Source organism: Marmota monax, unplaced genomic scaffold, assembly GCF_021218885.2.
Source record: "Marmota monax isolate L192 unplaced genomic scaffold, Marmota_monax_Labrador192_F-V1.1 WCK01_AAM20220418_F8-fsc00096, whole genome shotgun sequence".
Classification (NCBI taxonomy): domain Eukaryota; kingdom Metazoa; phylum Chordata; class Mammalia; order Rodentia; family Sciuridae; genus Marmota; species Marmota monax.
This window is the reverse complement of record NW_026695236.1, coordinates 3,390,755-3,409,433: the sequence shown is the minus strand read 5'-3', so window position 1 is coordinate 3,409,433 and position 18,679 is coordinate 3,390,755. Positions and strand designations below refer to the sequence as shown.

The window sequence follows — 18,679 nt, the reverse complement described above, 5'->3', positions numbered from 1 at the left end:
TTGTTGAAGATGCTATCTTTTCTCCATTGCATGCTTTTAGCACCTTTGTCAAATATAAGATAGTTGTAATTTTGTGGATTGGTCTATGTGTCCTCTATTCTGTACCATTGGTCCACCCACCTGTTTTGGTACCAGTACCATGCTGTTTTTGTTACTATTGCTCTGTAGTATAGTTTGAAGTCTGGTATCGCTATACCGCCTGATTCACTCTTCCTGCTTAGAATTGCTTTTGCTATTCTGGGTCTCTTATTTTTCCATATGAATTTTATGATTGCTTTCTCTATTTCTACAAGAAATGCCGTTGGGATTTTGATTGGCATTTCATTAAACCTATAGAGAACTTTTGGTAAAATCGCCATTTTGATGATGTTAGTTCTGCCTATCCATGAACAGGGTATAATTTTCCATCTTCTAAGATCTTCTTCTATTTCTCTCTTTAGGGTTCTTATAGTTTTCATTGTATAAATCTTTCACCTCTTTTGTTAGGTTGATTCCCAAGTATTTTATTTTATTTTATTTTGAGGATATTGTGAATGGGGTGGTTGGCTTTGGACGATTTTTAAAAATTGCTCTGAAATTCATGTGGAGTAGTCATGGTATTAGCCACATGATTATTGTGAGAAGAAAAGTAGAGAAGCAAACATATCAGATTTGACATAACATTTCCTGGGATGTAGTAAACACTTAATAAATGGCAGATATTGCAGAAAAGGAGATTCAAGTACCATGGTGGGACCACAGATTAGTGCTGCATCTAGAAAACAGCAGCCATAATACATGAAGTTTAGAGAAGCCATTTCCTGTTTCATATGTATTCACATGTATTCATTCCTTCCTCAAACATCACTGGCCCCTTACTAAAGGGCTAGACACTATAGAAGGAGAAAGGGATATAGCTCTAAATGTCTCTTATATGGGCCCTGCCTTCAAATTGCTTACAGCCTAATGAGAGGAGTGAGCAACCACTAAAATCCATTACCACAAGTACAAGACTGGAGGAGGGGGAGGCATCGTCTACAAGGGCTCCAAGGACAAAAGGTGTTTGGGGAAGTGGAGAGAGGTTCAGAGTAGTTAAATGACTTTCCCAAGGTTATACCACTGGACCAACTTCTCCAACCCTCTCAAAGAAGGAGGTTTAGCTGCCCATGCATCACAATGTCATAACTCACTACCATGAATCTCAAATGTCTCAGAGGTGGGGTCCAGGAATCTTCCAGATATGTTCTCTGCACCTTGCAGTTTAGCCACTGAAATAAACCCTGTGTCTCTCACCAGACTGTGAGCTTGACTGCAAAGGTCACCTCTCTCTCTCTCTCTCTCTCTCTCTCTCTCTCTCTCTCTGTTTTCTGTCAGAGCCTAGCACAGGGTTTGGAACAATTAAGTCTTAGATCAATATTGAATACTGAATTAAAGAGTAAACTATGCTCATAAAGGTTAACTGAAGATCACTCAGCTAATAAATTGCTGCAGAACCAGAACAGACCCCAGTCCTCTGACTCTGGGCTTTTTTCTCCAACAGTGGGTGAAGGAAAAAAATATGCTACTAGAATTTCTTCTTTCCTTCTCTGCCTTCCTGCTATCTCTCGCTCCCTTCAGTGCAGTATTGTCAAAGGATTAAAAATATGACAAGCACTAGACTCAAATGGCTTTTTTCCAACTTGTTTTCACAGATGGAGAAAGGATCTAACCAGTTCTTTCTGACCAGCAGAGGGCAGGCTTGGATGGACATAGCATCCCAGACCCTCTAATGAGTCCATGCATGCCCTGGCTCTGCAGAGATGATGGATTTTTAACAAAAGGGGAAAACCCCACCAGAGCTAAAAGTCTTTTCCAAATTATTCCACCTGTGTCAACTTCACTCACCTGTTTCTTAGAAGGCTGCCTATAGTTACTCTTTAATACGTGAGTAATCGACGAGGGTTTGAATGATCCAATTCCTTTACCTGTATTGATTCTGAAGCCTGAAGCTTTAGCAGTGGCATGGATAACTCCATGTCACCAAAGAAAGTAAGCTGTGGCTGTATCTTTAAAATTTTGAACTGACAGAGACCTAATCCTCATGTTTTACTGAGGATTAGGAAAATTCTCACTGCCCAGGAGTCAAACATCTGGGTAGTGTCAAAACTGTGACCAAATTCATCATCAGATTTACTTCATTATAAATATGTTCATATGTTAAGGCAGAGGATTATATTTGAGTCAAAAACAGGTATTTAGAAATATAATAGCATTTTATGTGACTATTGCCCCCTTCTAACTGATGGTAGAAAATTTAACCCAGTGACTTAAGAAAATACAAAGTTAGTGATTCCCATTTACTTCAGATTTAAATTTTCAAATTCAGTATTTTCACCTGTCTCTTTTCCCCAGGGATGTACCTAAGTTATTAGGAGTCTGCTTTAGTCTTACAGGCTTTGTGGAGGGGGTCTGGTACTAGATAGTTGATCTCTATTCCTTGCTGGCAACCACTGAAGGGTACAAGTTTTCTCAAGTGTCACTGTCCTTCCAAATGGGCATCAGCTGACCTGACAATGACCTAATTAAACTCCTTTTATTTGGTTCCCATGCTGCTACCCTGACTGTGAAACTGAACCCTCAGCCCTTTCAGCTTTTGGAGAGGACAGAGGCCACAGGGAATTTTGAGTGATTATCTGTACCACTCTAACATCTTGGGGAACTCTGGAGATCTGTCTCAGTTGTCTCTCTAATCCCATCGCCCATCTGACAATTTCTACCCCATGTTCTGTGTCAGAGAGTTCATATGCCAGGCTGCCATCTCCAAGAATACCAAATGGAAAGCAGGATACCAGTTACTCTATTTTTTAGTCAGCTTTCTTGCTGCTGTGACTAAAAGACATGACCAGAACAATTTTAGAGGAGGAAAAGTTTATTTTGGGGGGCTCAAGGTTACAGAGGTCTCAATCCATAGAAGGCCAGCTCCATTCCTGGGGGTTTGAGGTAAGGTGGAACATCATGGCAGAAGAGTGGGGAGGAGGCAAGCAGCTCTCATGAGGATCAGAGAGAAGAGAGAAATCACCAGTCTCCAGATACAAAATATATGCCCCAAAGGCATGCCCCCAGGGACCCACCTCTTGCAGCCACACTCTACCTGCTTTTAGTCACCACTTAATTAATCCCATCAGGGGATTAGCTCAGTGATTGGGTTAAGGTTCTCATCACCCAATCATTTCTCATCTAAAGCTTCTTGCATTGCCTCACACATGAGCTTTTGGGGGATACCTCACATCCAATCATAACACTCATGTGTTCCATGAATTAAAAGTGAGAATTCCAACATCCCTCTTCCATGAATATGAGGTCTCAATAGAAATAGGGGCTCATGCTGTATTTGGTTCACTGGCTCCTTCATAAATGTGCTTCATTGGCCCCCAAATAGTTTTAATCTCCTCTCTTTTGTGAGGGAGGAAGGTGAGCTAGGACGGGCAGGGGGAGAATATTAAAAAGTCAGAAAAAAGTCACACTTAGGTGGTGACATAATTATGACCATTCTTTTTTCAAAAATGTTTTTCAATGTCATATTTTTTAAGGACCACAATTGATGTAAGAGTGCATGTGAATACATTATATCATCTTATATGGTGCTGCAGGTTTATAAGGCTCTCCTTGTTTTTAGTATTTCTTTTATTCATGCTTCAATTTTTAAAATTCTCTTTTGACTTGTCTTCAAGTTCATTGCTCCCCTCTTCTGTGATGTTCAATCTTCTCTTAAACCCCCCAATAAATTTCCCATTTTACATGTTACATTTTTGAGTTCTAGGATTCTGTTTGGTTTTTATAGTTTCAACTTCTGTGCTGAAATCCCTCCTCTCTTCAGTCATTGTCCATATTTTCCTTCAAGTCCTTAAACTTATTTATGATAATTGTTTTAAAGTCATTGTCTGCTAATTCCAGTTTCTGTGTCATCTCCGAGACTATTTCCATAGACAGTTTTTATTCTGGTTATGAATCACTCTCTAGTTTTATACATATTGAGTAATTTTTAATCATATGCTATACATAAAATTTGTCTTTAAAGTGTATGGAGTTTTCATGAAAATTAAAGGGAGATCAGTAAAGGAAATGAACCCAGGGTTAGGAGGTGGGAAGGAAGGGGGACATGCTGGGAACTGATATTGGTCAAATTACATTGTGTACATGTATGAATATATAACAACAAATGCCACCATTATGTGCAACTGTAATGCACCAGTAAAAAAAAAATGTAGAAAAAAAGAGTGTGGAGTTTGATTTCAGCAGAGTTAAGTTACTAGGAGATCACTTTGATCCTGTTGGTGTTTGGTTTATGTTTTGTTAGAGTGGTTCTAGAATTGCCCTTATTTCTAGGGAGGAGTGCTAATCCTATTTTGTGACTTTTTTGATGTATTAACTAGATTCTCTGAGTTTTCAATAAGGTCACTTCACTCTGAACGCTTGGAACTCCAACCTTCAAGCACTATGTGACTTCTGGAATCTTCGTATAGTTCTCAGTTCCTGGGACAGTCTTCTCAACCCGGTCTTACGGAGGTTCACCCTGCATTTGTAGCATAGTATTCAGCCAAAGATCCAAGAGGTCCTGTGTGCATATTTCTTAAATCCCTTTGCTGAACAGCATCCTCTTCTACAATACCCTGCTACACAACTTCCAGTCACCTCAGCAGCTTCAAATTCCATTATTTGTTTCTTCCACTCCATGAGTCTTCTGTTCTCTGTTCAAGCTCATCTTCCTAACTCCTTTTGTGAGTTCCTGTTCTGTTAAGCCTCACAGGCTTGTGAATTCAGTTGTTCAATGCTGATAACAGTTGCCTCGGATGTTTTCTCAATTTTATGGTCATTGTTAATTGAAGGAGTCTGAGAGTCATTTCTCTACTCTAGAACAGAGAAGCAGAAAAGAGAGATAGTGAGAGGGTGACATTAAAGCATTTGAGTTCTTGACCCTCATCATAGTTTTTCTTATAATTTGGTTATTTAACATTATGTCATTCATGTGAGGTTCCTGTGTTATTCCAAGTCTTATGAGAAAATGTCTAAGGTAAAAAGTAAAGGAGGCTTGGGGAGCCATCAGAACCAATTTGATGCTCTGTGAAATAAAAGGGAAGTTTGGGTGGAAGAGTTTTGGTTCTAAGGAAATTCCTTAGTCTTGTAGTTTTAAGGAAGTTCAGCCAGTCCAGTGGAGACTCCTTCAGCAAATTCATCTATCAACTATCATCTATCAACAACTATCTTTCTCATGATCAAGCCTCTAATGATTTTTGACAACCTAGATATCAGCAATAAAAAAAAATGGTTGATTGAAATGTATTTTTTTATTGCATGATGTATGTGAGACTCTAATAATAAGGCAAACATGGATTTAAAGTCTACTTTCTTTAAAAAATTTTATCTAGTAATCTCATACCAGTAACTTTTTTCCTCTAAGTCTTAGTTTACCCATTGTGTAATGCAAATACTCTACCTGAATTAGTGTGAGGATTAGAATAAGTAAAAAGAAAGCAGTCAGAACATTGCATAGTAGCTATTGGGATATAAAAAAGAAACTTTGAAGTTAAACCATCATCAGATGTTTATCAAATGCTACACTAGAAACTGCTGGGGACACAGTGATAATCAGGGGATAGTTCTTGTCATCAGAAATGTCACAACCAATTAAGGGTGTCCCATATCTGCTATGAAGGAGCCAGACAGTCTGAGGCTGAGTTCCAGGTAGGGTGCTTCCTAGTCCTCTGGCTAGCCAGTATATGCTTTAGTTGCCTCCTATTTACAATGAGAATAGTAATGACCATTTTGATTACCTGACAGGGGTATTTTCAGTATTGGCTAAATACTAGGCGCAAAAGGTCGGGTCCTATCTTGCTAATCAAAGTACGACCCATGGACCACCAGAAATCGGTATCACCTGGGAGCTTATTGGAAATGTAGACTCTCAGGCCCTACCCAGACCTTCTGAATTAGAATTTATAGTTTAATAAGATCACCAGTGATTCTTACATGTGTTAATGTTTGAAAAGCAGTAATCTATATAACACAAACTTTCTTATGGGGGAAGAAAAAGCAATTTGAGATCCATTACAAAGCAACATATGGGCCCATGCAAAATGACCAACTAAAAATTAAAAGACTATTTTTTTAAAATACCAATTTAAATGAAAAAGAAACATTTACCTGGCAGGGGAGATAACATGATCACAAAGATACTTTTCCCAGATAAGCCTTATCCATCATAGTCCAGATATGAGATCCCTGTGATTTTTCCAAATATAGAAAACTTGACTACATTATTTGTGATAATGGGGAATTGCATTTATCAAAAGGAAGAAAGGAAAGAAGGGAGGAGGGAGGAAAGGAGGGAGAATAAGAAGGAAGAAGGAAAGAAGGATGAGTTCCTAAATAGCAAAAAAACTTTTTTTCAGAGGTAGTAGAATTTGGAACACATGCTTGTCTTATTACCAGCATTAACCCAGTCTCCATTATAAGAATCAGTTGTGCCAGGCATGATGGCATAGGCCTGTAATCCCAGTGGCTCGGGAAGATGAAAATCACAAGTTCAAAGCCAGCCTTAGCAACTTATTGAGGCCCTCAACTTAGTGAGACTCTGTCTCAAAATTAAAAATTCAAAAAAAAAGGCTGGGGATGTAGCTTAAGTGGTTAAATGCCCCTGGGTTCAATCCTTGGTACAAAAAAAAAATTAGTTTTATAACCTCCCTTCTGCCTGCATGACTGAGCCCTGCCAAACAAGTTATATTAGCCACCTGAATGAGCAGGGCACCTCATGCCACATTGGGCTCACTGTGGCAACTGCAATCAAGCTGAGATGGGCAATGTGCAGAATGGGTTACTAGCTCTCACAAGGCTTCTCTCAATCCTCTATTATGACTGTATCCATTATGCTGTATTGTCTGTGTTCAACTCTGTCTTCCCCAGTATGAGCTCCTTGGGTCAAGGACAATTCCAATGACTTCTCTGTAATCCCTGAACTCCCAGCCTTTTATCAGAGGTCCACATTCTATCAGATCCAATGGGGGCACCCTTCCCTTCTCCTTACATAATTCCAGTTCTTCTGATCCCCTTCTGTAAAATCCATCTCAATAGTTCTTATTCATTACCTGTGCAAAGTCTTTAGACTGAGTTTAAACACAGAATTTCCATGAATATATTTCTATTCAGGCTTCTCTATGCCAAAGTAGCCTCCGAAAAATTCTGGCTTCATCTGTTGGTTTTGGTCAGTGTTAAATCTAGAAGGAAAAAAAAACTTCTCAATATTTCAGCAAGAAATGGTTGAAGTATACAGTCTTAGATTATAAAATCACTGGAATATTGGAAAAGAGTTATGGGGCAGGCCCAAGATGGCTATAGTTAGGCTTTGTCTCTGAGATTTCTGGCCAGTTAGGTTTTAGTATGTAGTCAAGGTCATAAACACCCTGAGTCAGCATTTTTACTCAAGGTCATAAATGTCTGCTTGTGAATGTGTACTCACTTATGTAAGCTGTTGGCAGTGTGCCTTCTTCTCTCTCGCTTTGTCGTCAAGCCAGAGGGGAGGAGCGGGGCCACCGCCCGCGCCTGCAAGGTAGGCAGACCTGCGACCAACCTGCAGATCAGGCCCAGCGGTCTGCAGGCGTGGTAGGAGGGGCAGGGCAGAGCCGCCGCCCGCTCCGGCAAGGTAAGCAGACCTGCGACAGACCGGCGGATCAGGCCCAGCGGCCTGCCAGCGTGGTACACACTTCACCCCAACTGGAGTAGGGGCAGAGCAGAGCCTTCGCCCGCGCCCAGATCAGGCCCAGCGGCCCGCCTGTGTGGTGGTCAAGTGACCCCAATTGGAGTGGGGGCGGAGTGGAACTGACACCCGTGCCCGCAAGGTGGGCAGACCGGCGACCAACCTGCAGATCAGGCCTAGCGGTCCCCGGGCGTGGTAGGAGGGGCAGGGCAGAGCCTTCGCCCCCACCTGCAAGGTAGGCAGACCTGCGACAGAACGGCGGATCAGGCCCAGGGGTCCACGGGCGTGGTAGACACCTCACACCAATTGGAAGAGGGGCAGAGCAGAGCCCCCGCCCACACCTGCAAGGGAGACTTTTCAACTATACAAGAGCAATATAAATATATAGGGGGGGAAAAATTTCAAAAACACAACAGTTTCACCAAGAAGAAAGAAACGCAAGCAGTATGAAAAGACAAGGAAAGAAAGGACTACAAGCAATGCACGTCAGCTCAACTTTAGAAGAGGTAACAGTTGCAGCAGATGGAATGTCAGATAAAGAATTCAGGACATATATGCTTCAGATGATCTGGAGTATCAAGGAAGACATTAGACAGCAAAATCAGACAATGAAAGATCACTTCGACAAGGAATTACACAAACAAATCCAGGAAGCAAAGGATCAACTATACAGGGAGATAGAGGTTATAAAAAACAAACAAACAGAAATCCTAGAAATGCAGGAAGCAATAAACCAACTTAAAAACTCAATGGAGAATACTACCAGCAGAGTAGAACACTTAGAAGATAGAACATCAGACAATGAAGACAAAGTATTTCAACTTGAAAAGAACATAGACATAAGGGGGACAAACGAATGTCAGTAGAGGGAGCAGAGAGAGAAGAGGGGAGGGGAGGGGAGGGGAGGGGGGATAGTAGAGGATAGGAAAGGCAGCAGAATACAACAGACACTAGTATGGCAATATGTAAATCAATGGATGTGTAACTGATGTGATTCTGCAATCTGTATATGGGGTAAAAATGGGAGCTCATAACCCACTTGAATCAAATTGTGAAATATGATATATCAAGAACTATGTAATGTTTTGAACAGCCAACAATAAAAAATTAAAAAAAAAAAGAAAAGAACATAGACAGCTCAGCAAGACTGTTAAGAAACCATGAGCAGAACATCCAAGAAATATGGGATAACATTAAGAGACCAAACTTAAGAGTCATTGGGATACAGGAAGGTACAGAGCTCCAAACCAAAGGAATGAGCAGTCTATTCAATGAAATAATACAAGAAAACTTCCCAGACTTGAAGAACGAGACAGAATCCCAAATCCTAGAAGCCTACAGGACGCCGAATGTGCAAAATTATAAGAGATCCACACCTAGACACATTATAATGAAGATGCCCAACATACAGAATAAGGAGAGAATTTTAAAAGCTACAAGAGAAAGGAAGCAGATTACATTTAGGGGCAAGCCAATCAGGATAACACCTGATCTTTCAACACAGACTCTGAAAGCTAGAAGATCCTGGAATAACATATTTCAAACACTGAAAGAAAATGGGTTCCAACCAAGAATTGTGTATCCAGCGAAATTAAGCTTCAGGATGGAAGATGAAATTAAAACCTTCCACGACAAACAAAAGTTAAAAGAATATGCAGCTAGAAAACCATCTCTTCAAAACATCCTCGGCAAAACATTACAGGAAGAGGAAATGGAAAATAACAATGAAAACCAACAGTGGGAGGTAGGACAGTAAAGGGGGGGGGAATAATCATAGAGGAAAACAAACCATGTTTAGTAACATAAATAAACAAATATGGCTGGAACAACAACCCATATCTCAATAATAACCCTAAATGTTAATGGCTTAAACTCACCAATTAAGAGACACAGGCTAGTAGAATGGATCACAAAACAAGACCCAACAATATGCTGCCTACAGGAGATGCATTTGATAGGAAAAGACATACATAGGCTGAAGGTGAAAGGTTGGGAAAAATCATATCACTCATATGGACTTCGGAAACAAGCAGGAGTGTCCATACTCATATCAAATAAAATAGATTTCAAGCCAAAGTTAATCAAAAGGGATAAAAAGGGACACTACATACTGCTTAAGGGAACCATACACCAACAAGACATAACAATCATAAATATATATGCCCCAAACAATGGTGCAGCTATGTTCATCAAACAAACTCTTCACAAGTTCAAGAGTCTAATAGACCACCATACAATAATCATGGGAGACTTCAACACACCTCTCTCGCCACTGGACAGATCTTCCAAACAAAAGTTGAATAAGGAAACTATAGAACTCAATAACACAATTCATAACCTAGACTTAATTGACATATATAGAATATACCACCCAACATCAAGCAGTTACACTTTTTTCTCAGCAGCACATGGATCCTTCTCAAAAATAGATCATATATTATGTCACAGGGCAACTCTTAGACAATATAAAGGAATAGAGATAATACCATGCATCTTATCTGATCATAATGGAATGAAACTGAAAATCAACGATAAAAGAAGGAAGGAAAAAGCATACATCACTTGGAGAATGAACAATAGGTTACTGAATGATCAATGGGTTATAGAAGACATCAAGGAGGAAATTAAAAAATTCTTAGAGATTAATGAAAACACAGACACAACATATCGGAATCTATGGGACACATTGAAAGCAGTTCTAAGAGGAAAATTCATTGCTTGGAGTTCATTCCTTAAAAAAAGAAAAACCAACAAATAAATGATCTCATACTTCATCTCAAAATCCTAGAAAAATAAGAGCAAAACAACAGCAAAAGAAGTAGAAGGCAAGAAATAATTAAAATCAGAGCTGAAATTAATGAAATCGAAACAAAAGAAACAATTGAAAAAATTGACAAAACTAAAAGTTGGTTCTTTGAAAAAATAAACAAAATCGACAGACCCTTAGCCATGCTAGCGAAGAGGAGAGAGAACTCAAATTACTAGCATACGGGATGAAAAAGGCAATATCACAACAGACACATCAGAAATACAGAAGATAATCAAAAACTATTTTGAATCCTTATACTCCAATAAATTAGAAGATAGTGAAGGCAAAGATAAATTTCTTAAGTCATATGATCTGCCCAGATTGAGTCAGGAGGATATAGACAACCTAAACAGACCAATATCAATTGAGGAAATAGAAGAAACCATCAAAAGACTACCAACTAAGAAAAGCCCAGGACCGGATGGGTATACAACAGAATTTTACAAAACCTTTAAAGAGGAACTAATACCAATACTTTTCAAGCTACTTCAGGAAATAGAAAAAGAGGGAGAACTTCCAAATTCATTCTACGAGGTCAACATCACCGTGATACCTAAACCAGACAAAGACACTTCAAAGAAAGAAAACTTCAGACCAATATCTCTAATGAACTTAGATGCAAAAATCCTCAATAAAATTCTGGCAAATCGGATACAAAAACATATGAAAAAAATTGTGCACCATGATCAAGTAGGATTCATCCCTGGGATGCAAGGCTGGTTCAATATATGGAAATCAATAAATGTTATTCACCACATCAATAGACTTAAAAATAAGAACCATATGATCATCTCGATAGATGCGGAAAAAGCATTCGACAAAGTACAGCATCCCTTTATGTTCAAAACTCTAGAAAAACTAGGGATAACAGGAACATACCTCAATATTGTAAAAGCAATCTATGCTAAGCCTCAGGCTAGCATCATTCTGAATGGAGAAAAATTGAAGGCATTCCCTCTAAAATCTGGAACAAGACAGGGATGCCCTCTTTCACCACTTCTGTTCAACATAGTTCTCGAAACGCTGGCCAGAGCAATTAGACAGACGAAAGAAATTAAAGGCATAAAAATAAGAAAAGAAGAACTTAAATTATCACTATTTGCAGATGATATGATTCTATACCTAGCAGACCCAAAAGGCTCTACAAAGAAACTATTAGAGCTAATAAATGAATTCAGCAAAGTGGCAGGATATAAAATCAACACGCATAAATCAAAGGCATTCTTGTATATCAGCGACAAATCCTCTGAAATGGAAATGAGGACAACCACTCCATTCACAATATCTTCAAAAAAAATAAAATACTTGGGAATCAACCTAACAAAAGAGGTGAAAGACTTATACAATGAAAACTACAGAACCCTAAAGAGAGAAATAGAAGAAGATCTTAGAAGATGGAAAAATATACCCTGTTTATGGATAGGCAGAACTAACATCATCAAAATGGCGATATTACCAAAAGTTCTCTATAGGTTTAATGCAATGCCAATCAAAATCCCAACAGCATTTCTTGTAGAAATAGAGAAAGCAATCATAAAATTCATATGGAAAAATAAGAGACCCAGAATAGCAAAAACAATGCTAAGCAGGAAGTGTGAATCAGGCGGTATATCGATACCAGACTTCAAACTATACTACAGAGCAATAGTAACAAAAACAGCATGGTACTGGTACCAAAACAGGCGGGTGGACCAATGGTACAGAATAGAGGACACAGAAACCAATCCACAAAACTACAACTATCTTATATTTGATAAAGGGGCTAAAAGCATGCAATGGAGGAAGGATAGCATCTTCAACAAATGGTGCTGGGAAAACTGGAAATCCATATGCAACAAAATGAAACTGAATCCCTTTCTCTTGCCATGCACAAAAGTTAATTCAAAATGGATCAAGGCGCTTAATATCAAATCAGAGACACGCTGTCTGATAGAAGAAAAAGTTGGCTACGATCTACATACTGTGGGGTCGGGCTCCAAATTCCTCAATAGGACACCCATAGCACAAAAGTTAATAACTAGAATCAACAAATGGGACTTACTCAAACTAAAAAGTTTTTTCTCAGCTAAAGAAACAATAAGAGAGGTAAATAGAGAGCCTACATCCTGGGAACAAATCTTTACTCCTCACACTTTAGATAGAGCCCTAATATCCAGAGTATACAAAGAACTCCAAAAATTAGACAATAAGAGAACAAACAACCCAATCAACAAATGGGCCAAGGACCTGAACAGACACTTCTCAGAGGAGGACATACAATCAATCAACAAGTACATGAAAAAATGCTCACCATCTCTAGCAGTCAGAGAAATGCAAATCAAAACCACCCTAAGATACCATCTCACTCCAGTAAGATTGGCAGCCATTATGAAGTCAAACAACAACAAGTGCTGGCGAGGATGTGGGGAAAAGGGTATACTTGTGCATTGCTGGTGGGACTGCAAATTGGTGCAGCCAATTTGGAAATCACTATGGAGATTTCTTGGAAAGCTGGGATTGGAACCACCATTTGACCCAGCTATTCCCCTTCTCGGTCTATTCCCTAAAGACTTAAAAAGAGCATGCTACAGGGACACTGCTACATCGATATTCACAGAAGCACAATTCACAATAGCAAGACTGTGGAACCAACCCAGATGCCCTTCAATAGACGAATGGATTAAAAAAATGTGGCATTTATACACAATGGAGTATTACTCTGCATTAAAAAATGACAAAATCATAGAATTTGCAGGGAAATGGATGGCATTAGAGCAGATTATGCTAAGTGAAGCTAGCCAATCCCTAAAAAACAAATGCCAAATGTCTCCTTTGATATAAGGAGAGTAACTAAGAACAGAGTAGGGACGAAGAGCATGAGAAGAAGATTAACATTAAACAGAGATGAGAGGTGGGAGGGAAAGGGAGAGAAAAGGGAAATTGCATGGAAATGGAAGGAGACCCTCAGGGTTATACAAAAGAACATACAAGAGGAAATGAGGGGAAAGGGAAAAATAATACAAGGGGGAGAAATGAAGGTCAGTAGAGGGGGTAGAGAGAGAAGAGGGGAGGGGAGGGGGGATAGTAGAGGATAGGAAAGGCAGCAGAACACGACAGTCACTAGTATGGCAATATGTAAATCAATGGATGTGTAATTGATGTGATTCTGCAATCTGTATATGGGCTAAAAATGGGAGTTCATAACCCACTTGAAGCAAAGTGTGAAAGATGATATATCAAGAACTATGTAATGTTTTGAACAACCAACAATAAAAAAAACAAAACAAAAAAAAAAAAAAGAAAATACCCCTTGGCCTCCCCCATACTGCTAATCAGGTCAGAGGAGAAAAAGGAGGGAGATTAACACTTGCAAGCCTGGCCAGTGGTAATGCAGAAAATGAAACATCAACAGTAGATGGCTCCAGTGGGCAACTAACAGGGCCTTGCCAGGAAACCAAGATCACCATGTTCCACCTGTCAATCAGAGTTGATGGATTTGGGAAAACAATTTAGACAGAAGCTGAGAGAGACCCTAGCTGCTTTGTTGTTAGTCCTGTAAAGTTCAGCGTTGGTTGGCATCATGTGTAGTACCCTAAAAATGAAGAGATTAGCACCTATCCTTACAACACAGGTTGCAAAAAAGTCAACACTATAGAGGTGCTTAGAAGGGCAAAGAGAGCACAGGTGTGCCAGGAGCTGGCAGGAACAGAAGACTTCAGGTGATGCTAGGGCCTGCTACCTATGTAGGTGAACCAGAAACAAGCCCATATCTTGGAGATAAGGCACAATACTGTTCAGTGATTAGTGCACTGATGGTTCCAGTCACAGACAACTGCCTATATGGATGGCAGTGGCCATGGAGCCAGAGACAAACACTGTCTGGTTTGATAATGGTACAAGACAAAGTAGCCAGTGAGCTGAACTACACACCATCTGGATGGTGATAGCAAATGAAGTATCTCCTACTTCATGACATTACTGACAGTTGTGCTGTGCCTTGGGGGCTCTGGGAGGTAGGCCACTAAGAACAGGTAACAATAGGTCATGTTATCTGCCATGCTCCCCTGACTAGCCCAGGGAATGATGAAAAAGATGCTTTAACTAGGGTGAGGTTATTGGAACGGGCACCTCCCACCAAGCTGGAAGCTTGGTTGCACTGCCACCTACAACATGCAGATGTGAAAACTGGCCAATTAATAGTCTACCTTTAATGGGGAGTGCCCTGTTAGATGCTGCCAGCCTTGTGTGATTTGTCCTAAGGAGTGTCCTCATTCTCACTGGAGCCACAGATGGCCAGATAATGCACAATGTGTCCCTTGACATGATGGCAGGTTGACTGCATAAACCTTCCACTGAATCAGAGGGGGTCATATGTGCTTTAATACAATTAATACATCCATGTGTGCCTTGACTGTAGTTGATATGGCTACAAACCTATTTGCCTGGCCCAATGAATAAGTGAATCAGCATACCACAATTCACTCCCTGACAGTGTCATTGACCTTGTAGGGCCAGCTCATCACAACAGTGATCAAGGGCACTTTTGTCATTTCTTTTGGGCCAATTATGAGTTCCCCAGTGCTGGCACACACTAAACCTGCTGAGATACAGACCCAAGCTGTCTGAGTGTAGTATCACTACCCAGGGAAGTCACTGCAGATAGCAACAGTGCTTTTCCTGGGACTCAAAGCTGGCAAACATTCTCCCAGATGGATGTGATTACCTTTACTGGTACCTGTAACTGCTTTGTTCTTTCGTCCATAAGAGTGTCCTCTGCCAACACCATTATGGACTGGGCAATCACCTGTGCCAGAGTAGCAAACACCTCTGCCAACTGGGTATGCATCAAAGTGTCTGAGAGTTCTGCTGCCAAACTACCATATAAATCCAGTCTATGTCCCTTGACACTGGACATGGCTGGGAAGAACTTTCATCACCACTTCAATATAAGATGAAACTGGCAATGGTTTTTAGTAATCCTAGATGATGGGGCTTGTCTTCTGGTTGCATGTTGCTTCCGCTTATACTGCTGTCGTAGCTTGTGCGTGCAGGGCTCTGCCCTGCTCGCTAAGGAATCCTTGCAGAAGACATCAAATGCATCGATTGTACGGAAAGCAACCCTAAAGTGGTGTATTGTGAGGCAGGCCCAAGTTAGGCTCTGTCATCAAAACTTCCAGCCAGCTAGGTTTTAATATGTAGTCAAGGTCATAAACACCCTGATTTCAGCATTTGTCCTCAAGGTCATAAATATCTGCTTGTGAGCATGCAGTCACTTATGTAACCTGTTGGCACTGTGCCTTCTTTGTTTGGCCTGCACATTAAAAGGCTTATGGAAAGATTCAGGGGGATGCAGCCACTTCTGAATAAAGCATGTCCCTATCCCAACATGCTCCTTCACCTGCCAGGGTCCTCAATCTGTTTCCCAGGTTCTGAACCACTGCAAAACAAATATAAAAGAAAGTGATGTTATTTAGACAAATATCTATGAAAAACTGCTACCACTCCTAATGACTAGTAATGCTGAGTGGGTGTTTCACATGCTTGTTTTTATTTGCAACTCTTTGAAGAAATGTCTTTTCAAATCCTTTGCCATTTTTCATTTGGATTACTTGTCTGGACTGTTAAGTTGTATGAGTTCTTTATATATACTAGATCTAGATATGGATCCATATTATGTACATGATTTGCAAATACTTTCTTCCATGTTTAGGTTGTCTTTTAACTTTCTTAATAGTCCCTTTTGAAATACAGAATATTTTAGTATCAATAAAGTCTACATTGTATGTTTTTTCTTTTGTTGTTTGGTTTGTTTGCTTTGCAGGGCTGAGGATTGAATCTACTGAACTACATCTCAATCCTTTTTTGAAATTTTTAAATTTTGAGATTGGGTCTCACTTAGCTGTCAAGGCTGGCCTTGAACTTGTGATCCTCGTGCCTCAGTGTCCTGAGTAACTGGAATTACTGTTTTTTGTGCACCACCATGCCCTGCTGGTGTTTGTGTTTTGATATTGTATCCAGAAAGTCAATACAAAGATTTAAGTCCTTGTTTTCTTCTAAGACTTTTATTGTATCATCTCTAACATTTAGGTCTTTGATTCTTTTTAAATTAACTTTTATTTTTTATATGTTCTTTATTTTTTCCATTTTGTTTTGGGATTCCTGACAAGGTCTCACTAAGTTGCCTAGACTTATCTCTAACTCATGATCCCCCTGCCTCAATCTTGTGAATAGGTAGAACTACAGACACATGCCACAATGCTCACCATGAATTAATGTTTATATGCAGTGGGAGGTAGGAGAGAGATTCAGTTTCAATGTTTACATGTGAATATCTAGTTGACCCAGCACTATTTGTTGAAAAGACTGTTCTTTGCCCTCATTGAATTGACTCTTAGCATCCTTGTCAAAAATTCATTTATCATAAATATAGGAGTCTCAATTCTATTTTATCCATCTATGTGTTTATTCCTATACCAGTACCATATAGTCTTAATTACTGAGACTTTGTACTGCTTTGGAGTCAGTCCTCCATCTTTGTTCTTTTCCAATTTATGTTGACTACTTGGGATCCTTTGCAATTCCATATAAATTTTAGAATCAGCTGTTGCATTTTTTTAAAGGCAGCTAGAATTTTGGTAGTTATTATATTGAACCTTTAGAGCATTTTGTGGATTATCATCATGTTGACAATATTGTTTTCTTTTTTAAAAAATATTTATTTTTTAGTTTTAGGTGGAAACAATATCTTTATTTTATTTTTATGTCATGCTGAGATTCAGTGCCTCATCCCCAGCCCGACAATATTGTTTTCTAATCCATGAACACAGGATGTCTCTCCACTGATTCAAGGTTCTATAAATTTCTTTCAGCAATGATTTATAAAGTTGATATATAAGTTTTTAATTCTACTTATAATATTGTAAATGAAATTATTCTCTTAATTTCATTTTCAGATTGTTCATTGATAATGTATAGAAATATACTTCTACATTGGTTTTCTGTAAACTTGCTGAATGAATTTACTAGTTTTGGTGATTTTTTATGTGGATTCCTCAACAATTTTTTATATATATAAGATATATATATATAGATATAGATATTATTTTATATATATTATAGATATTATTTTATATATAAGATATATAAGTCATCCTTGAAAAAGGATTAGTTTTGGTTTCTCCTTTCCAAGCTGGATGATTTTTATTTCTTTTTTCTTATATTATTTCCCTCTCAGAACCTCAAGCACATGTTGAACATACTGGGTAAGATCAGCTATCCTTGTTGCTGATAGGAAGAAATCTTTCAGTCTTTTGCCCATCAAGCTCTATGTAACTATAATATTTTCACAAATTCCCTTTTAGCAGATTGAGGAAGTTCCCCATATTTAGGGGTTGAGGGTTTTTATTGTGAAAAGGTTTGGGGGTTTGCTGAATGCTTTTTCAAGATCAATAAGAATTTTCATGTGGGGTTTTTCCCCCTTTATTCTATAAATGTGGTGTATTGCATCAGTTGATTTTGCTGTGTTGAAACCAACTTGCATTCTTGAAATAAAGCTGAGCTGAGCATGGAATGTGATCATTTTTATATGTTGCTGTATTCAGTTTGATAGTACTTTATTGAGGATTTTGCTTCTATGTTTATAAGAGACATTGGTCTCTTATCAAATTTACTTTTCTTATAATGTCTTTGCCTGCTAAATATTGTATAACATTAGCCTCAGAGAGTGAGTGAAGAGGTCTCCTTTCTTCTATTTTTTGTAAGATTTTGTGAAGTATTGATCTAAATATTTGGTAGAATGTTTAAGTGCTTGGTAAAATTCACCAGTGAAACCACCGTGTCCTGGACTTTTCTTTGTGAAAAGTTTTTGATTAATAATTCAATCTATTGATTATAGGTTTGTGCAGACTTTATTTCTTCCTGAGTTGGGTTTGGTAATTTGACATTCTACAACTTTGTCCATTTCATCCTGATTATTTAATTTGTTGGCATAAGCTTGCTCATACTATTCTTTTTTTATTGTGAGAAGGCTGTTAGTAATGTTCACCTTTTCATTCCTGGTTTTAATAACTTGAATCATCTCTCTTTTCCATTTCACCTAAATGATCATTTTACCTAAACATTTGTCAAGTTGGTTGACTATTTCAAAGAACCAGCTTCTGGTGTATTGATTTTCTCTATTATGT

General features: G+C 38.9%; 1 long non-coding RNA gene across 1 annotated transcript in view; it reads right to left on the bottom strand.

The window, feature by feature from the left end:
- Positions 1-2,885: 2,885 nt before the first annotated feature.
- LOC124089383 (uncharacterized) overlaps positions 2,886-18,679 on the bottom strand; it is a 28,682-nt gene continuing 12,888 nt past the window's right edge. The window contains exons 3-4 of the long non-coding RNA XR_006850717.2: positions 7,101-7,229; positions 2,886-4,868 (exon numbers count right to left, since the gene is read on the bottom strand). This is a non-coding gene — a long non-coding RNA (uncharacterized LOC124089383). The remainder of the gene's footprint in view (positions 4,869-7,100; positions 7,230-18,679) is intronic.